The following is a 7,876-nucleotide window of genomic DNA, read 5'->3' as shown; positions in this document are numbered from 1 at the left end:
AAATGATTAAACTTAGTGAGGAAGGCATGTTGAAAGTTGAGCTAAGCTGAAAGCTAGGCCTTGTGCACAAACAGCCAAGTTGTGAATGCAAAGGAAATGTTCTTGAAGGATATTAAAAAGTGCTTCTCCAGCATACATACAAATGATAAGAAAGTGAAACAGATTTATTGCTGATAAAGAAAATCTTAGTGGTCTGGATAGAAGCTTAAATCAGCCACAACAGTCCCTTAAGACGGAGCCTAATCTAGAACAAGGCCCTTAACTCTCTTCAACTCTGTGAAGGTTGAGAGAGGTGAGGAAGCTATAGGATAAAAGTTTGAACCTAACAGAGGTTAGTTCATGAAGTTTAAGGAAAGAAGCTGTCTTCTTAAGATAAAGATGCAAGATAAAGCAGAAACAACTGCTGATATAGAAACTGGAGCAATTTATGCAGAAGGTCTAAGCTAAGATAATTAACAAAGGAGGCTACACTAAAGAACAGAGTTTTACGTGTAGACAAAAGGGCTTTCTGTTGGAAGAAGATGCCATCTAGGATTTTCATAGCTAGTGGGGAGAAGTCAATGTCTGGTTTCAAAGGATTGGCTGACTCTCTCGTGGTAGCTCACTCCAGTCCTCTTGCCTGGAAAATCCCACGGATGGAGGAGCCTGGTAGGCTACAGTCCGTGGGGTCGCAAAGAGTCGGACATGACTGAGTGACTTCACTTTCACTTTCACTCATTAGGGGATAAACAGCTGGTAACTTTAAGTTGAAGCCAATTCTCCTTTGTCATTCTAAAATCTTAGGGCTCTTAAGATTTATGCCAATTTTACTCTGCCCATGTTTACACGTGCTGCACTCAGTATGCCAGCAAATTTGGAAAAGTCAGCGGTGGCCACAGGACTGGAAGAGGTCAGTTTTCATTCCATTCTCAAAGAAAGGCAATGTCAAAGAATGTTCAAACTACTGCACAATTGCACTCATCTCACATACTAGCAAAGTAATACTCAAAATTCTCCAAGCCAGGTTTCAATAGTATGTGAACCGTGAACTTCCAGATGTTCAAGCTAGATTTAGAAAGGGCAGAGGAACCAGAGATCAAATTGCCAACATGTGCTGGATGATCAAAAAAGCAAGAGAGTTTAAGAAAAACATCTACTTCTGCTTTATTGACTATGCCAAAGCCTTTGACTGTGTGGATCACAACAAACTGTAGAAAATTCTCAAAGAGATGGAAATACCAGACCACCTGACCTGCCTCCTGAGAAATCTGTATGCAGGTCAAGAAGCAACAGTTAGAACTGGACGTGGAACAATGGACTAGTTCCAAATTGGGAAAGGAGTAGGTCAAGGCTGTATGTTGTCACCCTGCTTATTTAATGTATATGCAGAGTGCATCATGAGAAAAGCTGGACTGGATGAAGCACAAATTGGAATCAAGATTGCTGGGAGAAATATCAGTAACCTCAGATATGCAGATGACACCACCCTTATGGCAGAAAGTGAAGAGGAACTAAAGAGCCTCTTGATGAAACTGAAAGAGGAGAGTGAAAAAGTTGGCTTAAAGCTCAACATTCAGAAAAGGAAGATCATGGCATCCGGTCCCATCACTTCATGGGAAATAGATGGGGAAACAGTGGAAACAGTGTCAGACTTTGTTTTTTGGGGCTCCAAAATCACTGCAGATGGTGACTGCAGCCATGAAATTAAAAGATGTTTGCTCCTTGGATTATGACCAACCTAGAACTAAAAAGCCTCTTGATGAAAGTGAAAGTGGAGAGTGAAAAAGTTGGCTTAAAGCTCAACATTCAGAAAACGAAGATCATGGCATCCGGTCCCATCACTTCATGGGAATTGATGGGGAAACCGTGGAAACAGTGTCAGACTTTATTTTTCTGGGCTCCAAAATCACTGCAGATGGTGACTACAGCCATGAAATTAAAAGACGCTTACTCTTTGGAAGGAAAGTTATGACCAACCTAGATAACATATTCAAAAGCAGAGACATTACCTTGCCAACAAAGGTTCGTCTAGTTAAGGCTATGGTTTTTGCTGTGGTCATGTATGGATGTGAGAGTTGGACTGTGAAGAAGGCTGAGCGCCGAAGAATTGATGCTTTTGAACTGTGGTGTTGGAGAAGACTCTTGAGAGTCCCTTGGACTGCAAGGAGATCCAACCAGTCCATTCTGAAGGAGATCAGCCCTGGGATTTCTTTGGAAGGAATGACGCTAAAGCTGAAACTCTAGTACTTTGGCCACCTCATGCGAAGAGTTGACTCATTGGAAAAGACTCTGATGCTGGGAGGGATTGGGGGCAGGAGAAGGAGACGACAGAGGATGAGATGGCTGGATGGCATCACTGACTCGATGGACGTGAGTCTGAGTGAACTCCGGGAGTTGGTGATGGACAGGGAGGCCTGGCGTGCTGCGATTCATGGGGTCGCAAAGAGTCGGACTGAACTGAGCGACTGAACTGAACTGAACTGAACTGAACTAGATAGCATATTAAAAAGCAGAGACATTACTTTGCCAACAAAGGTGCATCTAGTCAAAGCTATGTTTTTCCAGTAGTCATATATGGTTGTGAGAATTGGACTATAAAGAAAGCTGAGTGCCGAAGAATTGATGCTTTTGAACTGTGGTGTTGGAGAAGAGTCTTGAGAGTCCCTTGGACTGCAAGGAGATCCAACCAGTCCATCCCAAAGGAAATCAGTCCTAAATATTCATTGGAAGGGCTGATGTTGAAGCTGAAAGTCCAATACTCTGGCCATCTGATGGGAAGAACTGACTCATTTGAAAAGACCCTGATGCTGGGAAAGATTGAAGGCAGGAGGAGAAGGGGACAATCAAGGATGAGATGGTTGGATTGCATCACTGACTCAATGGATATGAGTTTGAGTAAACTCTGCGAGTTGGTGATGGACAGGGAGGCCTGGAGTGCTGCAGTCCATGGGGTCACAAAGAGTTGGACACGACTGAGCAACTGAACAGAACTGATGCTCTACAAAGGGAACAACAAAACCTGGATGACAGTGCATCTGTTTACAGTGTGGTTTACTTAATATTTTAAGCCCATTATTGACACCTACTGCTCAGAAATAAAATACTTCTTTCAAAATATTTTGCTCATTGACAATGCCTATGGTCACCCAGGAGCTTTGGTGGAAATATACAGCAAGATTCGTGTCGTGTTCATGCCTGGTAACACAATACCCGTTCTTCAGTCCATGGATAAGGGGTCATTTTGACTTTCAAATTTTACTGTCTAATAAATACATCTCATATGGCTATAGCTGCCAAAGATAGTGATTTCTCTGATGGATCTGGGAAAACTAAATTGAAAGCTTTTTGGAAAGGATTCACCATTCTAGATGCCATGAAATACATTTATCCCATGGACAGAGGAGCCTGGCAGGTATAGTTCATGGGGCTGCAAAAGTTGGACAGGACTTTGTGACTAAACATAATGCATGTTTGTTTTCTCTTCCTACGTTCACCTGATTTAATCCTGTAGTTCACTTGTTTCTTAGTCTTCTTTAAGGAAATGAGCGGTTTCAGGTCAAAGTCCCAAACTCAGGGTATTTTGGTCATTTGAGAAGGGTATATGCCCAATTAACAAACATTCCCTTGTCTTCCTTCTATCTTCCAGGTGCCCAGTCTCCTAGCCTGTGATTCTGCCACAGGCGGACAGCTGACTCACACTGGGCCTGCTGCCTTTTTTTGCCTTCTAATTTGGCATCGGGTTTCAAGAACTATGTATTAAAGGCTGTGTGGGCCAGGAACTGCAACATGTAAATGATTCTGCACCCACATTCTAGCATGTGTCCTGAGAAGGAGTTGGTTAGTGAAGGAAAAAGTTTGAAGAAAACAAGCAGAGATGAGAGAAAGGCAGAGTCAGACCCATGTTCCTACAACTTTCTAGTTCATGCTTCCAGTTCCTTCCTTAGACCCAGCTTTTTAAAAAAATTCTGTTAATAACGTATCATTTGTATAACAAACTCCTGATCCTTCTTTTTCCTTCAGGTTCCTCCAGTTTGTTTCCGTTAGTCATGATTGGAGAGCCTTGCATGCATCCTTAGTCGCTTCGGTCATGTCCAACTTTTTGCGACCCCATGGGCTGTAGCCCAGCAGACTCCTCTGTCCAGTGGAATTCTCCAGGCATGAATACTGGGGTGGGTTGCCATCCTCTTCTCCAGGGGATCTTCCCAACCCGGGGATCGAACCTGCGTCTCTGTGTCTCCCGCATTGGCAGGCGCATTCTTTACCTCTAGTGCTACCTGGAGAACCGTAGCTAACATGTGCTCTTCAGTTTCCCAAATTAGATGCTTTATCATCCCTGGTGTGTGAGGGAAACGTCCCCAAACTGCTCTTTGCAGGTCTGTCGTTAGTTACTGAAATCATTTCCTCTAGGAAGGCAGAGATTTTCTCCTTTTAAACTCTCTTGCTCTTTTTTTACACATTTCCTTGATGTGTAATTACTCTGATGTTCCTCATACCTACTGCATTTTATGCTGCTCCTGAGTTTATTCTTTCATTATATTCTGTTCCTTCTCAGCAAACTTTGGTCTATCCCAATAGTAGCATTTTATTAAGTATCCATATTGCATAAAAGGTGCAGAAGTCACATTTCATCTGATATTTTCCACCATTATTCATAATGCAGGATCCAGTTTAAATCTCATTTACACCATGAACTCCTGTATCATCAGTTTCTTTCCTTCTCTTTCAGAAAGAATGTTGGTAGCTCTTTGTGTGTAATTATAATATTCCTCTATTAAATCTCCCTAAGACAATGGATCATATCTTATTTGTATTATAAGTACTTTGTATAATAAGCACTTAAACCATAGTAGGTAATCAGTAAGTGCCTGTTGAATGAATGAGTAAGTGAATGTAAGGGTGTGTATTTTGTTGTATGTGAAATTGTGAAAATTGCCTGATGATCACAAATGTCTCTTAAAACATCCTGTTTTCAGGGCTGTGTTCATCTCAATCTCTTTCTCCTTCCACTTTACCCTGTTTCTCTAGATGTTCTTGGTTACCACTAGAATGTCAGTTACCATCTGCCATATGTCAGGCACTCCCAAGTCTATATTTTTATAGACTGGCTCTGTCTCCTGAGAGCCAAACCCCTAAATCCAACTGTTTACTAGGCTTCTCTGGTGGGAGTTTCTGCAGGCACTTTAGTCTTTGTCTACCTTATCTTTATTCACGGACTTCACCACTCACTCCATGCCGACCTCCTCCTCTCTTTCTCTTCCTCCTCCTCTGATGTTCTGTAAACAGTTAATGGCAGCATTATCTAGCCAATTGAACAAATTTGATGTATGGTACCTAGTAGGTACCAGTATTTGTTGAAAAAACAAATGCCGTTCATGGAGATGGCCAAATCAGCTGAATGTGAAAATTTGATGGCTGCATTTAGAAATGGTGTTAAATCTAGTAGTAAAAAGCTAGAATGAGAGTGGGCTCTGGGAATTTTCCCTCTTGCACTTCTGGCATCTTTGGAACATCAACCAGTGTCACTCATGAGGTCCCCATTTAACATCAGACCAGAGGCTGATCGATTTGTCATCCTCCTTGCAGCTCTGAAATGTTCTCCTCTAGGCCTGTGGGCTTTTGTAGTGAAGCCCTCTCATGGACATGTGTCAAGGTATGTTTTTCTTCCTTCTAGAGATTAGGGATATTTTGTGTTAATATCATGTTAGGAATGAGGCTCAGAACAGATTTTACATTCTTCCTTTTGAAGCTTCTATTGGAGGCATCAATTGTAATGAAAAAGCAAGAGATTTGGGTGGCAGACTGATGTGAGTGTGAATTCTGGCTCCTTATTTATTTCTAGCTTTGTGATTTTGTTTAAGTTCCTTAAGTTCATCGAATCTCAATTTCTTCATAAAATGGAGACAATATTAGACATAACATAGGGTTATTGACAAGTTACGTGTAAGAAGCTAAGCATGGTTCCTGAAACAGGGGTCTCCAAAAATGCACATTCCTTCCCTTCTTTTGTTAGGTGAGTGGTGCTCTCTGCTGCTCACCTTGATTATCACTTTCTTCATTAGTGAATGAAATAATACTTACCCATAGTTATGAGGACTAAATTAGTTACAGTCACATGAAGTACATGATTATTCAAGAAATAGTAGAGTACTTCTTTATTCCTTCCCAGGTTTCATCCTTCCCAGGAAGGCATTGGGAAATACCTGATAACTGATGTGTTTTGAGTCTGTTAGAACTTCTACTTGACCTTAAGGCTCTTGTTAGGAGACCTAGGAAGATATGAAAATGGAGGAGTATTACTGCTTTGCTTATTTTCTATGATTCAGTGCTGCTCAATAGCAATGGTTCTGAGAGGAAACTTGCCATCTTCTCTCTGTGCCAGCTGCATACACCAGTGTACCTTTATCAGATTTTCCTTGAGGATCTTTCACTGTGGTGCATTTAACCAATGGGAACTAAATAATGCCCTGAGTGCTCTCATTAGTTACTTGTGGGTGTCCATATTTTCTGACTGGTGCAAGAATCCACCAGTCCTCATCCACTTATTAGCAGTTCAATTTTTAGGCCGGTAGTGACTTCTGTTAAATCAAGGTATTTTTTTCCAACCATAATGGACTCCGGTGTATTCTTTCTTCCTTCCTTCCTTCCTTCCTGCCCACCCCCAATAAAGTGATCATAGTCCATTCTCTTCAAATACCCAGAGCTTTCTGCAGCTAATACCTACAACAAAAGTAACAGTAGCAAGAACTACTTGTATTTCTCTGGACACATAAACTCTAATGAAGGAACTGATACATGTTCAGTGTGTTTATATAATGATTTGAGCTGGGGAACAGGCATATGGAGGCAGGTGTCACACACTGAGATGACACCATTCCAGTGAGCTGTTTTCCAGGATGGGTTGATAAATGCACGACCCTCACCTAGTCTCTGCCTCGAATATGACAGACTGTGTCACTCATCAGCTTACTTTAATGGTAGATGGAGTTTGATAAGGAAGAAGAGAGGAAGCAAAGCAAGAGGACAGGGGATGGGCAAGGATGGGCATTTTCATGTAAGAGACTCTGGGAATCTACAAGCAAACAATTTGTAACCCAAACCTCCCACTCCCTTGATAGATTGCTGTTGGCATTTGTGTTTCTGCAAGAAAAAAAGTCGTTGCTTCTAGAAAAATTAGGCAAACACAGGACTTAAAAATGTGGCAGTGGGGAGGAAAAAAAAGCGAGAAAGTGCAGTTGGCAAGAATTCAGGGACAGCGAGTTGTCTTTATTGAAATGGCATTGAATTAAAAACTCAAAGAAGGCAGTGGCGTCTTCTTTAATAGAGAGATTAAAAAAAATGCTAGGCCACCACTACCCAGTAAACATTGCAGGGAAAAAAGCCCCCAAAACTGTGTGCAGTGTTTCTTGCCTGTTTTTTTTTCTTCTGTCTCCAAACAAAGAGATCTGTGCTTGCTCCTGAAAGAAGGCAAATAAATACACTGCCCACATACCCTGGTGGTTGTGAACCTCTTTCAGGAAGGCGGACCCCTATGGCACTCCACCCCACCGCAGCCCTTCCCATCTGTTCAGGCACCAAGTCCTGCCTCTGCGCCGGGTGAACAGGTCCTCCAAGTCCACGTTTACATTCTCTTGTTTCCAGACCATAGACGGACGGCGTTTCTGTCTCTGATGGTCAAAAATGAGGTTCAGGGTGAGAACAATTAGAAACTTTAATTACTCTCCAGGCATCTATAAGCCACATTCCTATTTTTATAAGGAATTAGCTACAGATTGGGTAGCGCTTGTCGCGCTTTGAAACGTTTCCTGTGCGTTTCTGGCACAACTGTGTTCTCTTTGGAACGCCGGGGCTTCAGAGCCCCTCTCCGCATCTCTCGCTGTCTTTTTTGCTTGCCAATTCC

The sequence above is a fragment of the Bos indicus genome, chromosome 15, assembly GCF_029378745.1.
Source record: "Bos indicus isolate NIAB-ARS_2022 breed Sahiwal x Tharparkar chromosome 15, NIAB-ARS_B.indTharparkar_mat_pri_1.0, whole genome shotgun sequence".
Classification (NCBI taxonomy): domain Eukaryota; kingdom Metazoa; phylum Chordata; class Mammalia; order Artiodactyla; family Bovidae; genus Bos; species Bos indicus.
The sequence above is the reverse complement of the archived record's forward strand: the minus strand, read 5'-3'. Positions refer to the sequence as shown.